The sequence below is a fragment of the Taudactylus pleione genome, unplaced genomic scaffold (assembly GCF_031769625.1).
Source record: "Taudactylus pleione unplaced genomic scaffold, aTauple2 ptg000003l, whole genome shotgun sequence".
In the NCBI taxonomy this organism is placed as follows: domain Eukaryota; kingdom Metazoa; phylum Chordata; class Amphibia; order Anura; family Myobatrachidae; genus Taudactylus; species Taudactylus pleione.
This window is the reverse complement of record NW_028284406.1, coordinates 3,192,365-3,208,894: the sequence shown is the minus strand read 5'-3', so window position 1 is coordinate 3,208,894 and position 16,530 is coordinate 3,192,365. Positions and strand designations below refer to the sequence as shown.

General features: G+C 47.2%; 1 long non-coding RNA gene across 1 annotated transcript; it reads left to right on the top strand.

Annotated features, from left to right (window-relative positions):
* Positions 1 to 3: 3 nt before the first annotated feature.
* On the top strand, positions 4 to 9,275 carry LOC148543443 (uncharacterized). Its single transcript, XR_015877233.1, has 3 exons — positions 4 to 213; positions 5,140 to 5,211; positions 9,220 to 9,275. It is a non-coding gene; the product is annotated as an uncharacterized LOC148543443 (long non-coding RNA).
* The last annotated feature ends 7,255 nt before the right edge of the window (positions 9,276 to 16,530 follow it).

The following is a 16,530-nucleotide window of genomic DNA, read 5'->3' as shown; positions in this document are numbered from 1 at the left end:
TGACACAGGGGAGAGACACTTAGCACATGATTGGGCTGCTCCTCCCACCCCATTGCCTGCAGCGCAGCTCCCGGGAAATGCTTACAATGGTCACTACATGCAGCGCTCATCAGTGACCTCTGGGCACCACCAAGGGAAATCCTCCCTGACTGAGTGACCGGACCGCCTGCAGCGCAGCATCCAGCCTGCAGAACATCGTCCCTGTAATATCTGGTAAGAAGTGCGCTGCAATACTTTACAGCACATCCATCAGCTACTGTTACATAGCTATATGGCCAGTCACTCACCCCATCAGCTACTGTTACATAGCTATATGGCCAGTCACTCACCCCATCATCTACTGTTACATGGCTATATGGCCAGTCACTCCCCCCATCATCTACTGTTACATAGCTATATGGCCAGTCACTCACCTCATCAGCTACTGTTACATAGCTATATGGCTGATCACTCACCTCATCAGCTACTGTTACATAGCTATATGGCCAGTCACTCACCCCATCATCTACTGTTACATAGCTATATGGCCAGTCACTCACCTCATCAGCTACTGTTACACAGCTATATGGCCAGTCACTCACCCCATCAGCTACTGTTACATAGCTATATGGCCAGTCACTCACCCCATCAGCTACTGTTACATAGCTATATGGCCAGTCACTCCCCCCATCAGCTACTGTTACACAGCTATATGGCCAGTCACTCCCCCCATCAGCTACTGTTACATAGCTATATGGCCAGTCACTCACCCCATCAGCTACTGTTACATAGCTATATGGCCAGTCACTCACCCCATCAGCTACTGTTACATAGCTATATGGCCAGTCACTCACCCCATCATCTACTGTTACATGGCTATATGGCCAGTCACTCCCCCCATCAGCTACTGTTACACAGCTATATGGCTGATCACTCACCTCATCAGCTACTGTTACATAGCTATATGGCCAGTCACTCACCCCATCAGCTACTGTTACATAGCTATATGGCTGATCACTCACCTCATCAGCTACTGTTACATAGCTATATGGCCAGTCACTCACCCCATCATCTACTGTTACATAGCTATATGGCCAGTCACTCACCTCATCAGCTACTGTTACACAGCTATATGGCCAGTCACTCACCCCATCAGCTACTGTTACATAGCTATATGGCCAGTCACTCACCCCATCAGCTACTGTTACATAGCTATATGGCCAGTCACTCCCCCCATCAGCTACTGTTACACAGCTATATGGCCAGTCACTCACCCCATCAGCTACTGTTACATAGCTATATGGCCAGTCACTCCCCCCATCAGCTACTGTTACATAGCTATATGGCCAGTCACTCACCCCATCAGCTACTGTTACATAGCTATATGGCCAGTCACTCACCCCATCAGCTACTGTTACATAGCTATATGGCCAGTCACTCACCCCATCAGCTACTGTTACATGGCTATATGGCCAGTCACTCCCCCCATCAGCTACTGTTACACAGCTATATGGCCAGTCACTCACCCCATCAGCTACTGTTACATAGCTATATGGCCAGTCACTCCCCCCATCAGCTACTGTTACATAGCTATATGGCCAGTCACTCACCCCATCAGCTACTGTTACATAGCTATATGGCCAGTCACTCACCCCATCAGCTACTGTTACATAGCTATATGGCCAGTCACTCACCCCATCATCTACTGTTACATGGCTATATGGCCAGTCACTCACCCCATCAGCTACTGTTACAGAGCTATATGGCCAGTCACTCACCCCATCAGCTACTGTTACACAGCTATATGGCCAGTCACTCACCCCATCAGCTACTGTTACACAGCTATATGGCCAGTCACTCACCCCATCAGCTACTGTTACACAGCTATATGGCCAGTCACTCACCCCATCAGCTACTGTTACATAGCTATATGGCCAGTCACTCACCCCATCAGCTACTGTTACATAGCTATATGGCCAGTCACTCACCCCATCAGCTACTGTTACACAGCTATATGGCCAGTCACTCACCCCATCAGCTACTGTTACAGAGCTATATGGCCAGTCACTCACCCCATCAGCTACTGTTACACAGCTATATGGCCAGTCACTCACCCTATCAGCTACTGTTACATAGCTATATGGCCAGTCACTCACCCCATCAGCTACTGTTACACGGCTATATGGCCAGTCACTCACCTCATCAGCTACTGTTACATAGCTATATGGCCAGTCACTCACCCCATCAGCTACTGTTACATAGCTATATGGCCAGTCACTCACCCCATCAGCTACTGTTACATAGCTATATGGCCAGTCACTCACCCCATCATCTACTGTTACATGGCTATATGGCCAGTCACTCACCCCATCAGCTACTGTTACAGAGCTATATGGCCAGTCACTCACCCCATCAGCTACTGTTACACAGCTATATGGCCAGTCACTCACCCCATCATCTACTGTTACACAGCTATATGGCCAGTCACTCCCCCCATCAGCTACTGTTACACAGCTATATGGCCAGTCACTCACCTCATCATCTACTGTTACTGAGCTATATGGCCAGTCACTCACCCCATCATCTACTGTTACATAGCTATATGGCCAGTCACTCACCTCATCATCTACTGTTACATAGCTATATGGCCAGTCACTCACCTCATCATCTACTGTTACATAGCTATATGGCCAGTCACTCACCTCATCAGCTACTGTTACATAGCTATATGGCCAGTCACTCACCCCATCATCTACTGTTACATAGCTATATGGCCAGTCACTCACCCCATCAGCTACTGTTACACAGCTATATGGCCAGTCACTCACCCCATCATCTACTGTTACATAGCTATATGGCCAGTCACTCACCCCATCAGCTACTGTTACACGGCTATATGGCCAGTCACTCACCCCATCAGCTACTGTTACATAGCTATATGGCCAGTCACTCACCCCATCAGCTACTGTTACATAGCTATATGGCCAGTCACTCTCCCCATCAGCTACTGTTACATAGCTATATGGCCAGTCACTCACCTCATCATCTACTGTTACATAGCTATATGGCCAGTCACTCACCCCATCAGCTACTGTTACATAGCTATATGGCCAGTCACTCACCCCATCAGCTACTGTTACATAGCTATATGGCCAGTCACTCACCCCATCAGCTACTGTTACACAGCTATATGGCCAGTCACTCACCCCATCATCTACTGTTACTTAGCTATATGGCCAGTCACTCACCCCATCAGCTACTGTTACATAGCTATATGGCCAGTCACTCACCCCATCATCTACTGTTACATAGCTATATGGCCAGTCACTCACCTCATCATCTACTGTTACATAGCTATATGGCCAGTCACTCACCCCATCAGCTACTGTTACATAGCTATATGGCCAGTCACTCACCCCATCAGGCACTGTTACATAGCTATATGGCCAGTCACTCACCCCATCATCTACTGTTACATAGCTATATGGCCAGTCACTCACCCCATTAGCTACTGTTACATAGCTATATGGCCAGTCACTCACCCCATCAGGCACTGGCAGTCTGTTTGTCCAAATGCCTCAGAAATAAATCCCTGACTTTACCATGGTAATCAGCTCCCACTAATATCCCTCCCCATTTTTGTTTATATGATCTCCTACCCATAGTTGCCAATTTTGCTTATAACAAGGGGAATTGGGCTTGCTTTAGTTTGTTTTTCTTTTACTTTCAAGTTGCTTGTTTTCTTTTAATGGTTGCAGGTTGCTTGTTTGTGGGCTTATTTTTGAGGAATTTGAAGAACCATATGAGTCAAAACAAAAGACTCATGGTCCCATTTATCCAAACCTCCTAACACGACCCGTTCCAGGAGGGACTAAATACTCTGTTCCTGGACTTCCCTTTAAATTTAAGTTTGGCGTCACCTGTGGTGAAACACATTACTTATCAGGTAACTAGTCCAACACAGGTGATAACAAACTTAAATGAAGAGGGAAGTCCAGGAACAGAGTATATTGTCCCTCCTGGAATGGGTCATATTGGGTGGTCTGTAAAACTTAAATGGGCCTCTTTATGTGATATTCTTTGTGTCAGGTATGGTTTAACCACTTAACTGGCGTGGTTGCGTGGGATGCGAACGCAGCCAGCTGTGCTTCAGCTGACAAGGTGCGACTGCACTGCCTCGCTGTGTTTTTCAAGAGGAAATCTTTTCTACACGTGCAGAACGGATCTCCTCTGATTCCCCCCGGACTCTCCTGCGGACCCGACAATTTCTGACCGGTTTTGTCGGAAGAAATCGTCAGTAAAGTGGTTAAGATGCCTGGTTATTTGTTGCAAGGATTTTAAACCAAATCCCAATATGCTTCAGCGCTTTAACTCAGGAATGTATAAAATGGAAACATCAAAACACAAAAAAATTCCATGCACTATATACTGCTGCCCCTTTGTATAATGCCCACATGTACCCTAAGGTTCATATATTTATGTGTAAATTTGGCTCTGATACTAGCCTGTGCCTCCCCAGCCATTTACCTCTCCACACTTCACTGCTGCAACGTCACCTTGCACAGAGTGCCCAGGCTCCGTCACCTTGCACAGAGTGCCCAGGCTCCGTCACCTTGCACAGAGTGCCCAGGCTCCGTCACCTTGCACAGAGTGCCCAGGCTCCGTCACCTTGCACAGAGTGCCCAGGCTCCGTCACCTTGCACAGAGTGCCCAGGCTCCGTCACCTTGCACAGAGTGCCCAGGCTCCGTCACCTTGCACAGAGTGCCCAGGCTCCGTCACCTTGCACAGAGTGCCCAGGCTCCGTCACCTTGCACAGAGTGCCCAGGCTCCGTCACCTTGCACAGAGTGCCCAGGCTCCGTCACCTTGCACAGAGTGCCCAGGCTCCGTCACCTTGCACAGAGTGCCCAGGCTCCGTCACCTTGCACAGAGTGCCCAGGCTCCGTCACCTTGCACAGAGTGCCCAGGCTCCGTCACCTCGCACAGAGCTGTATAAATATTTTAATAATTTGAACAATAAAGTTTTGGTTGACATTAAATTACCCCCCCTCCCCACTCCTCCAGTTAATTTGGCCTTTTGGGGGGGGGGGGGGGGGGGCTTTTTTTTGGCTTGGTTTGGGCTTGTTTTTCACTCATCAGTTTTTTTTTTTTTGTGTTTTAGAGTTGGGAACACTGATCCCACCTTAGTGCACGGGTGGGTCACTGACAGTCTCACAGTGTTCCTGATGGACAGGTGAGTGAGGTGTAATCCAGGAGGGGACATGAGCATTACTAGCTAGACTAGATCATTATCATTGCAGTCCACTGCTGTCACTACCCTACTCCGGCAGACGAGATGTTAATACATGTCATCGATGGTGCTTTCTGCTTTGCCTCGATAAAGAGGTAAAACAGGAAGAGTTATAGCGGCACGATGCGTGCGACTATAATAAATCTCCCCCCACTGTACTGTGACCAGCATCTGTGTATTTCCTCCATATCCTCAACATATTGATCTGTGACCGGCATCCCTGTGTACTGTACACGCCATTTCTCATGCTTATACTGTACTGTTGCGCCCAGTTACATTGTGGCTGATCGCGCCACAAACGTGCGCACGCCTTGCGCCATACGGTTCCCTGCGACTGCATACGCCATGCTACGCTATGGCACGCACTGCGATCGTACCATACATTCCTATGGAGGCGAACATTGGCCATTGGCAACAATATAGCTGGGCATATCTTTGATTCTCCAGGTACTGCCATTGTTACCTGTATTAGCAGACTATTTATGTACCAATTATACCTGTGATCTACCAGCCTTTATCATCTGCATTTCCAGCTCTGTTCCTGTGGTTAGTATTCTTATACCTGTGACTATAGGAATCCTGCCCTGTATCATTGTCTGCAATAAAGACGTCTGTTTGCACTTAAGTTATCTCTTCAGTGCTTGTAATGTTATCAATCGGAGAACTGCGGGAGCCGTATATCGACTACAGAGCTGCCCAACCAATCATCCTTGCCATAGAGCACTACTGAATAATTAGACATTGGTGTCAATCCAATTACCGGCGACTGCATCGCGGGTGCAAGATAGCGTGGCACCAGCCGCACTTTACAGCAGCCTGAAGTTGCTCAAAGCGCACGCAGCAGCACTGTAAGGATGAGAGCGAGCTGCGAAAGGTGCGAAACGCTGTGCCGTTGCCGGCTTTTAATGCGGTGGCAACGGCAACTCGCACCCTTTGTTGCTAATTGGTTCTTACCCCTTTGTGTTATGTGACTATTACAACACACAGCAATCTTTGTTTAGTTTGCAATTCCTTATTAGACCGGGCAATAGATCTCTAGGTATTTGACTGGGCACAAGGTATGGCTCTGGATATTACAGTGGGCAGTAGATACGGCTCTGCATATTAGACAGTGCACCAGATAAGGCTCTGAATATAACAATGGGCACCAGATAAGGCTGTGGACATTACAGTGGGCACCAGATAAGGCTCTGGACATTACAGTGGGCACTATATAAGGCTTTGGATATAAGGTTTGGCACCAGATAAGGCTGTGGACATTACAGTGGGCACTATATAAGGCTTTGGATATAAGGTTGGGCACCATATAAGGCTTTGGCTATAAGGTTGGACACCATATCAATCCTCTGGATGTTAAAGTGCACACCAGATAAGGCTCTGGATATTACTGGATACTAGGTAGGGCACCAGATAAGGATCTGGACATTACAGTGGGCACTATATAAGGCTTTGGATATGAAGTTTGGCACCAGATAAGGCTGTGTACATTACAGTGGGCACCAGATAAGGCTCTGGACATTACAGTGGGCACTATATAAGGCTTTGGATAAAAGGTTTGGCACCAGATAAGGCTGTGGACATTACAGTGGGCACCAGATAAGGCTCTGGACATTACAGTGGGCACTATATAAGGCTTTGGATATTAGGTTTGGCACTATATAAGACTTTGGCTATAAGGTTGGGCACCAGATCAATCCTCTGAATGTTAAAGTGCACACCAGATAAGGCTCTGGATATTGTTTTTATTTCATCAATGTAATGTTTACAGTGTATTAGTGTTTATTAATGCACATTTATTGTATATTCAAAACAAAAGTTAATAAAAAACTATTGGATTTAAAAAAAGATAAGGCTCTGGATATTACTGGATACTAGGCAGGGCACCAGATAAGGCTCTGGATATTACTGGATACTAGGCAGGGCACCAGATAAGGCTCTGGATATTACTGGATACTAGGCAGGACACCAGATAAGGCTCTGGACATTACTGGATACTAGGCAGGACACCAAATAAGGCTCTGGACATTACTGGATACTAGGCAGGACACCAGATAAGGCTCTGGACATTACTGGATACTAGGCAGGGCACCAGATAAGGCTCTGGATATTACTGGATACTAGGCAGGGCACCAGATAAGGCTCTGGATATTACTGGATACTAGGCAGGGCACCAGATAAGGCTCTGGACATTACTGGATACTAGGCAGGACACCAGATAAGGCTCTGGACATTACTGGATACTAGGCAGGACACCAGATAAGGCTCTGGACATTACTGGATACTAGGCAGGGCACCAGATAAGGCTCTGGATATTACTGGATACTAGGCAGGGCACCAGATAAGGCTCTGGATATTACTGGATACTAGGCAGGGCACCAGATAAGGCTCTGGATATTACTGGATACTAGGCAGGGCACCAGATAAGGCTCTGGACATTACTGGATACTAGGCAGGACACCAAATAAGGCTCTGGACATTACTGGATACTAGGCAGGACACCAAATAAGGCTCTGGACATTACTGGATACTAGGCAGGACACCAGATAAGGCTCTGGACATTACTGGATACTAGGCAGGGCACCAGATAAGGCTCTGGACATTACTGGATACTAGGCAGGGCACCAGATAAGGCTCTGGATATTACTGGATACTAGGCAGGGCACCAGATAAGGCTCTGGATATTACTGGATACTAGGCAGGGCACCAGATAAGGCTCTGGATATTACTGGATACTAGGCAGGGCACCAGATAAGGCTCTGGATATTAGGCAGGGCACCAGATAAGGCTCTGCATATTACAGTGGGCACCAGAGAAGTCTCTAGATCATTGGTCCTCAACACCAATCCTCAATTAGCACTAACAGCTCAGATTTTCAGGGTTTCTGTCTGTGGAAGAAGGTGTGATAATTACTAACTGTTGAGTGAGTGACAGCACGACCCCTTTGGTGGGCGGCCGGGGGGGGGGTGGCTGCCCAAACGGAGGCGTTCCCATGAGAACGCCTGCCGTTTGGGGCCGGCCCCACCGACATCACAAGTGATGTCAGTGGAGAGATTCCGGCTGTGTCAGAGCCGACATCTCTCTGGGGCTTGCGGCCACAAGACCCTACCACAAGGGTCTCGTTGCAAGCCCTATGGCCGCGATGGTCTTGACCATCGCGACCATCATCATGGCCGTTCGCTGTCACCCACAGCTATGCGAGCGGCCAGGAGGCCGTTCAAAAAAAAAAAAAAGACCAGCCCTGATTCAGAGCGAGCGCTCTGTGTGCTAACGTCTATCACTGCTGAGAATTGCGACACCTTACAAATCAGTCCTGATGCTAATATAATGAATATATTTTAGTAAATGTTCAGGGTATAAGTAGCATAACTCTGCCCTGAATTCTAACAGTTTGTATTTTCTCCTCGTTGTTTTCTTTCTGTTTTTCTCTTCCTTCCTTTTCTATCTAAATCCTCTTCTTATACTTTCAGTATATCAATTATTTCCAGATAATCTTCTATTTCTGCGAGATGCAAAGAAGAAACCATTAGTTAAGGGTACTAAGGGGCCCCTCACACATCTTTAAATGTTAATCAGATTATTAATTCTTCCCCTGCCATGGATGTGGTGCCAGGAGGAATTGCATCCAGCAGTAGAATAGGACCAACTTTCTTGTGGGTTTTTCACTTGAGGTTTTAAGGGGGGTAAGTGCCGCCAGTAGATCACATTATCGATTGTGATTGGCCAGGAGACTCCACAGCTGCAGCTCACATCCAATCATATGACGCCACATATGGTCAGATGCTATCACGGCGGTAGCCTTTTATAGGTGTGGGCGGGGGGGGGGATAGATCCGTTAGTCTGTCCTGTGGTCTGTCATTATTATGTAGATACTGTATTTCGTTATTGTTACCTGGTTTATTGATGAAAATGGTTTTGAGTTCCTGATTTCTTTTCATTATTTTCTTCTTTAAGCTGCAAAAAGAACCAGAAGTGATCGATTACAGATCATTACCAGCCTGAAATGTAGACTGAATGTGTCAGCAGGTCCGGGGTGATGCCGGGGAGCGATATTTCATGGCAGGTTAGTGACGCTGGGGCGCTAAGCATGGCAATGTGCTATGATAGAAAATCATTTCAGTCGGGACTTAATAAATAGACCCCTAGATGTATAAAATGTTTGAGGAGTTCACAGCCTAGCTCATGGACACAAAGCAGGCAAAATACATTGGATTTGAGCTGGTGCAGAATGGACAGACGGTTCTGTGCTATTTAGCTACAGGGCTGGGTACAGGGGTGCCAATGCTCAAAATCTCGACGGCGGCATCCCGACAGGGTTAGGATACCAACACCTGCAAGTTAGTATCCTAACCCTTCCCCTAAACCTAACCATTACCCTCCCTCCCCTGTGTCTGATCCTAACCTCCCCCTAGTGCCTAACCCTAACCCCTAACCATAACCCTCCATCCCCGGTGCCTGAACCTAACCTCCCCCGCTCCCCCTTTAGTGCCTAACCCCTAACCATAACCCTCCCTCTCCGGTGCCTGAACCTAACCTCCCCCTTAGTGCATAACTATAACCCTCTCTCCCTGGTGCCTGAACCTAACCTCCCCCTAGTGCCTAACGTTTAAACCTAACCCTCCCCCCAACCCCACTACTTACCTTCGAGATGCCAGCAGTCAGGATGCCGACACCAGGTTTCTGACAGGTGTCGGAATTCTGGTGCCGGTATTCTAAGCGCCGGCATCCCCCTTCCCACAGCCTAAACCCACCCTATCCCTCCCTCTAGTGCCTAACACTAACCCATAACCATCCCCTCTAACCCCAGTACTTACCGTCGGGGATTGCCGGCGGTCTGGACTTTGTCGCCAGGATTCTGACTGCCCGACAGCCGGTATATGATCTACACCCCTTAGGTACACCTCCCCCTATTATACCCACAGAACGCTGTACATTGCTCACACTGTCCCAGGATGGTGCCCGGTCTCTGGGTTCCCTGACATTACAGGGAGCAGGGCGGGTAACCCTGGGCCTGATTCACGTGTGGAAGCAAAGCTGATATTTACGCAGTTGAGCTATTATCGGTCACACTGCGCAAGAGTCAAGGTCGCAAGGTACCTTTTGCGATGCTGCTCGCATCGAGGATTTAATTGCAAAGTGACATTCAGGGACCGTTACGGGGATGCGGGAATGTATTGACCATTTTCGGGGCGTGCATCTGCCTACATCCACGATCCAGTGCGCAGAAAAACATGGAAGGATCTGCTTATTTGTACGCAGCTGCTCGGATTTGCGAAGCCACCGGTGGGCGTCTCAATACGTTTCCAGCATTGGCAGATTTCCGCACAGCGGCTGCGTACGGGACCGCCACTGCGATTGCATTATCATCCACTTCTAAATCATGCCCACTGTCCGCCTCAGCAGGCCATAGGGCCAGGAACAGTCCTGGGGGGCACTGGACCCTGCTAAATCTGTCCCTGGAGAAGGCTGGAGAGACACACACCTCCCTGCCAACCGGGCTACTTCTAGCAATATCAGATACTAATAATAACATAGTGATGATACCTAGGTAGAGAAGTGTAAGATAAAGTGTAGGTAATATTAGTAACTTACCAAATGAAAAGGATGGCTAAGGTTACCATCGCCATAGTGGCTGCTGGGGCCATATAGTGACTATCCATCTGTGTGTAATGATGGACATCTATGAAAGAAATAAACATGTCGGGTAAATGAATTTATTTAATTGCAGCCGTATTACACTCATCAAATCCTTATACACGCAATAATAGAAACAACCAGCTGCTTCCTTACCATGAGGGGATCCGGTCTAAAGATCTACAGTAAAAAGGTAGACAATGTCTAGGTAGAAACCAGATGTTAGACAGTCAATAGGTCGACATGTAAGAAGGTCGACATGGACAAAAGGTCAACATGAAAAAGGTAGACTCAAAAATGATTGACACATTTTTTTTAGGTTTAGGGTTAGGCACTGGGAGGGAGGGTTAGGGTTAGGCACTAAAAGAAGGGACGGTTAGGGTCAGGCACCTACCCCGAGGGTTAGGGTTAGGCACCAAGGGGAGGGTTAGGGTGAAGATTAGGGTAAGAAAATAATAAAAAAAAATGTGTCGACCTTTTTCATGTCAACCTTTTGACCATGTCAACCCATTGACTGTCTAACATCTGGTGTCTATCTAGACATTGTCTACCTTTTTACTGTAGATCTTTCAATCCACACTTACCAATGAGCCGTGGCGGTAATATTAGTGATAAGACAGAACGGCGTCTTTACACTCTCTATACACAGCCCCTGTACTAGAAGGCCTGGGCCGGCTAGCATGATTTAGGAGAGACCTGCAGCGTGGGCTACTGTACCACCTATTCATGTAACCAGTCCCGGGTCCCTGCTCTGAACACAACCAGCCCAAGTGCGTAGTTACCAACCGCCCCTAATATCCGGGGACAGTCCTGGGATTTGCAGATTCATGTCTCTGGGAATTTATGTCCCTGGAACTGTCCCTATTGCTGGAGCGCTGACCGACTGCACAATAACGTTCCTTGTTTTCTATATGGCAGATGTAATTCTTATTACTTTTACTAGTCATATAGGTTGGCTTAGAAGGAAGTATTTCGTAAAGAACAGTAACTAAAATGCAAAAAAGCTACATTTATATGTTTCACTGCAATAAACATGACATGATGGGATTTGTAGTGCTCCATGATCCCCTGAGACAGTGTCGCACATGACTTGGGTATATGCAGAGACTCCGCAGCAAAGAGTCCCTAGAAATGGTTATAAAATGCTGCCAACTATGTAAGTGCCGTAATGCACCGGGGCTTTACCGAGCCGTCCTGGGTCAGCGCTGCCTCAATAATAACGTGTTACCCTGTTATTGTATCGTCCAACTTGGACGTTATTTATTATCAACATATAAGTAACCTGTAGCCACAGGGGAGTTGGCACCTAATAGCCAAACACTTCAGCCAATTCCGTTCTTACATGATATATTCAGAGTTATAATTACCAATCAGCGTATGACTGTTGTAAGGTCTGTGCTATTATATAGTAAGCTGCATATAATATAATGTATGTCCTGACATCTGCTGGGGTATAAATGTGTCTATGGGCCTTAGATATGTAAGCTATTGCCACCGCAGCTGCGAGCCCGTATTAAGACACCCACTGGCGGCATCGCAAATCCAAACAACTGCTTACAAATACCCAGTTCGGTCGCATGATCCATCAATTATTAGGCTCCTGAGTAGCCCGATGGTCTCGCAGAATAGCGGTGGGAACTGGGACGCCGCAGCCATATTGTTTTCTTACGGTATCGCAGGCGCAGGATGTGACGCCCACCGAAAACGGTCGAGAGACGCCGCGTGTTTTGCCGACAATCCCTGTTGCCTCCCTGACTGTGAATCACACTGCAAATAGCGCGCGACTACGGTAAAGTTCCATGACGCATGCACAGTGGCAAAAAATTGGTACATTTGCGAAAACCTCGGCGTAACAATGAATCAGGCCCCAAGTCTCTTTCGTCAAATAATTAATTTTTTTTTCGGCTTAGTAAAAATAATGAAAACACCTGAGACGTCGGACACTTACCTATAGGTGCCTGAATTGGCGCTCCTTCACAAGCCGCTATCCGTAATAGCAGTAAGACAAGGGTCAATGCACACGACATCATTTTTACCTCCATCTCCAGAGAAACTTCAGCTTCAAGACTCGCACTGCCCTCACCCTGAGACATAGCCCCGCGTCTGTGATGCGTCCTGTGATGCAATAATGACATCTAGGGCCTGGGCTGGGGCTATTAGGGGCAGCTTGTAATAACGTCTCAGTGGGCTGTTACCTCAGAGTTACTATATGAGATATTACATTACTGACATGTCCACCCGTTATGATATATTTCCTAAATCAGTGTTCCTCAGGGAGCACGAACAGTGCATGGTTTCCATGTTTCCTAGTTGGTGCGGAGATGTATTCATTACTGGCTAAAACAGTGTAAAAGATCCACAGGTGGAGCTAATTATTTCACTTGTGAATCTGTGAGGATACCTGGAAAACATGCACTGTTAGTGCTCCCTGAGGAATGAGTTTGGGAAACGCTGGCCTACATCAAGCTCCGTTATCTGTTAGTAAAGGCTGAAAAGCTAGTGTTACATTTTAATAAGAATAATAGACATCAGGCAGTAATATAGTTAATAATTACAGTCTGGGCCGCCACGCGCTGGGAAGCGGATTACCCCGACATAATGTCGGCATGCTTAGCATGTGGTCGGTGACCATGTAGACATTTATCATGTCTACACGGACCGCCAATGCGGTCACTTCACTCAGAATATATAGCAGGGACGGGCACCTTTCGGAGTCCCCGTCCCTGCATGTAAATGTTAATAAATATGGGGGTACAGTTTATAGGGGTCTATTTACTAAACAGTGTTAGGAGACAAAGTGAATGAGATAAGGTACCAGCCAATCAGCTCCTAACTGCCATCTCACAGGCTGTGTATGAAAAATGACAGTTGGGAGCTGATTGGCTGGCACCTTATCACTGACTTATCACTTTTCACTCTGTCTCCTAGCACTGCTTAGTAAATAGACCCCATAATATCTTATTGCTGCGGGTAGCGGCAATAAGAAATTACAGTTATCGGGTCTGAATCCCGATAATTGATAAATACGCCCCTGAGTGTATCTACACATTACAGGAGACATTGGGAACGCATTGTGCAACCATGAGCCAAAGTTCTTCAGCTGCCGGCATTAGCGGTCTCGCTCGTTAGTCTCTTCCTTTATAATACACACCCATCAGTTATATGACTTACATAGACCTGTCTGCACTTAGAGGAGGGACAGTAATTGTAACCTGGACATAAGGAAAAGCCTAAAATGTGTATTTTCAGGTATTTATTTATTCCCGTTTTATGCAGCACTTTGCAGAGAACATGATGCTATACGTGACCGTTATAAATAGGCAGGAAGACGAATGAATGGATGTGATTTTCAACCAAGTCGCATGGCAGCTATAATAATTGGGCGTGTGGCATGGAAGACAGGGAGGGCCGCCATGAACATAACAGTTCTGCACAAGAGGATGTAAGGATGAGTAATGAGTTAAATTCCTGACCAAGCGGTATATGTGTAGAGTTTGTATGGTCTCCCTGTGTTTGCGTGGATATACTCCACCAACCGTAACATACTGTACTGATTAGTTCTTTGGCTTCTTGTAAAAAAACCAAAACCCTAGTATGTGTGTCCATGTAATAGGGCCATAGATTGTAAGCTCCTCTGGGGCAGGGACGGATGAGAATTGCTGAAATATTCTCTGTATAGCGCTGTGGAACTGTTGAACCGTTCTTGCGCACGCTGACGGAGGATACGGGAGCAGGCAGTTTGCTCCATGCGTGGCCACTTCAACCCATCCGTGAAATGGGCGTTTCTAGGCCGCAACTGGGCGGTGACAGTGCAGACACATGGAACATATATGTCTCGTAGGAGTGTTTTGCAGTCCGATTTCCATGCTTGCTTTATTATTATTATTATTATTATTATTAATTTATATGGCGCCTCAAGTGTTCCGCGGCGCCTTACAAAGTACATAAACAAAGTCGTCATCAGCAACTTACAATACAATACAGAGGACATGGACATGTATAATAATCATTGCTATATTAGCGACCTTTACACCCACATAAGCAGCCAAGTGTTATGGTGGGTACACACTACACGATATGCTCCCTGAGCGATATCGTGTAGTGTGTCCCCGGCAGGCTGTGCTCAATGTCGTTCATGACATTGAGCACAGCCGCTGAACGATATCATTAACGATATCGTTCAGCGCCGGGCTCTCTCCCCCATTCCCTGACATGCAGCAACCTGACGAGATCGTCAGGTTGGCCTGCATGTCAGCCCGATGAACGATGATGACGAACGACCCGTGGGAACGCGCGTCGTCGTCATCGTTCATCTTTTTGGGGTTAAAAATGGACGATAAAGTGGACGACTTAACGGTATCGTTATCGTTCAGTCGTCCACTTTATCGCCCAGTGTGTACGCACCATTAATGCGGGTTTCCACTACAAGATCTGAAAACGACTGCATGATTATGACATTGTAATCGTTCAGTCGTTTGTCAGTCGTGTGATGAGCCTGTACCGAGCAAGCAGACGTTCAGTGCCGGCTCATCAATCATCTGGAAACAAGCTGAACCTGACGATATCGTCAGGTTGACAAGCATGTTGGAAAGATTATCGATGTCTAAACGACCAGTGGGCACGCGCATCGCTGGTCGTTTTAGTCACTTTTGCAAACGATTGAACAATCGTTATCGTTCAACTTAATCGTCTAGTGGATACCCCCCTTTAGTTGCCCTAGTGGGGAGTAAGAAATAAATGAAATTACAGTAGGGAGAAGCACAAGAGGGTAGAGGGCCCTGCTCGAAAGAGCTTACATTCTTTAAGGTAGGGGCAGACAAACAGGAGTGACACAGATGGGGCAGACGGGGAGGAAGGAAGATGTAGCAGCACTTTAGGATGACAGCTGGAAGGCTTTAATGAAGTAGTGGGTCTTCAGAGCCTGTTTGAATGACTGTAGAGCGGCTTTAGAGGCGCGGACGGTAAAACTCGCAAGGATGCTTGCGTAGACAAATGGAGACTCGCATTAGCGCAATGCGGATCTTTGCATATGTCAGCACTTTGCTTCCGACTGAGAATGAGGCCCTATGTCTGCTCAATCTAAATAACTGTTAATAATAACTTATTTACTAATTGACCAGGGCTGTAGAGAGGGGGGACGGGACTAGGTACTGGAGGGAGGCATGGGCAAGTCTTGGAGCCGTGGCCACGCCCCCTACAAAAATATGTGCAGCGGCCACGCCCCCTACAAAAATATGTGCAGTGGCCACGTCCCCTACAAAAATATGTGCAGTGGCCACGCCCCCTACAAAAATATATGCAGACACAGAGAGAAGATTGATGCTGCTCAGCGGCCTCCCTGGACCCTCCACAACCCAGTCCACAGCAGACTGTGCTGGGCTGAGGAGAGATACTGCTGCCGCTGACAAGTAAGACGTGTTATGGGGGAGGGGGGACCGGACCTGGTAATTAGTACCCGATCCCCCCCTTGCTCCCCTATCAGCGCCCCTGTAAATGACATGCCACTATCGCCGGAATCAGCAACTTTTGGAACTTGCAATACATCCTAGAGTCTGACAAGAGGAAGTATAAAGTTATTAATCCTCTCTGCAGTATTATTATTACCAGTTATTTATATATAGCGCAAACATA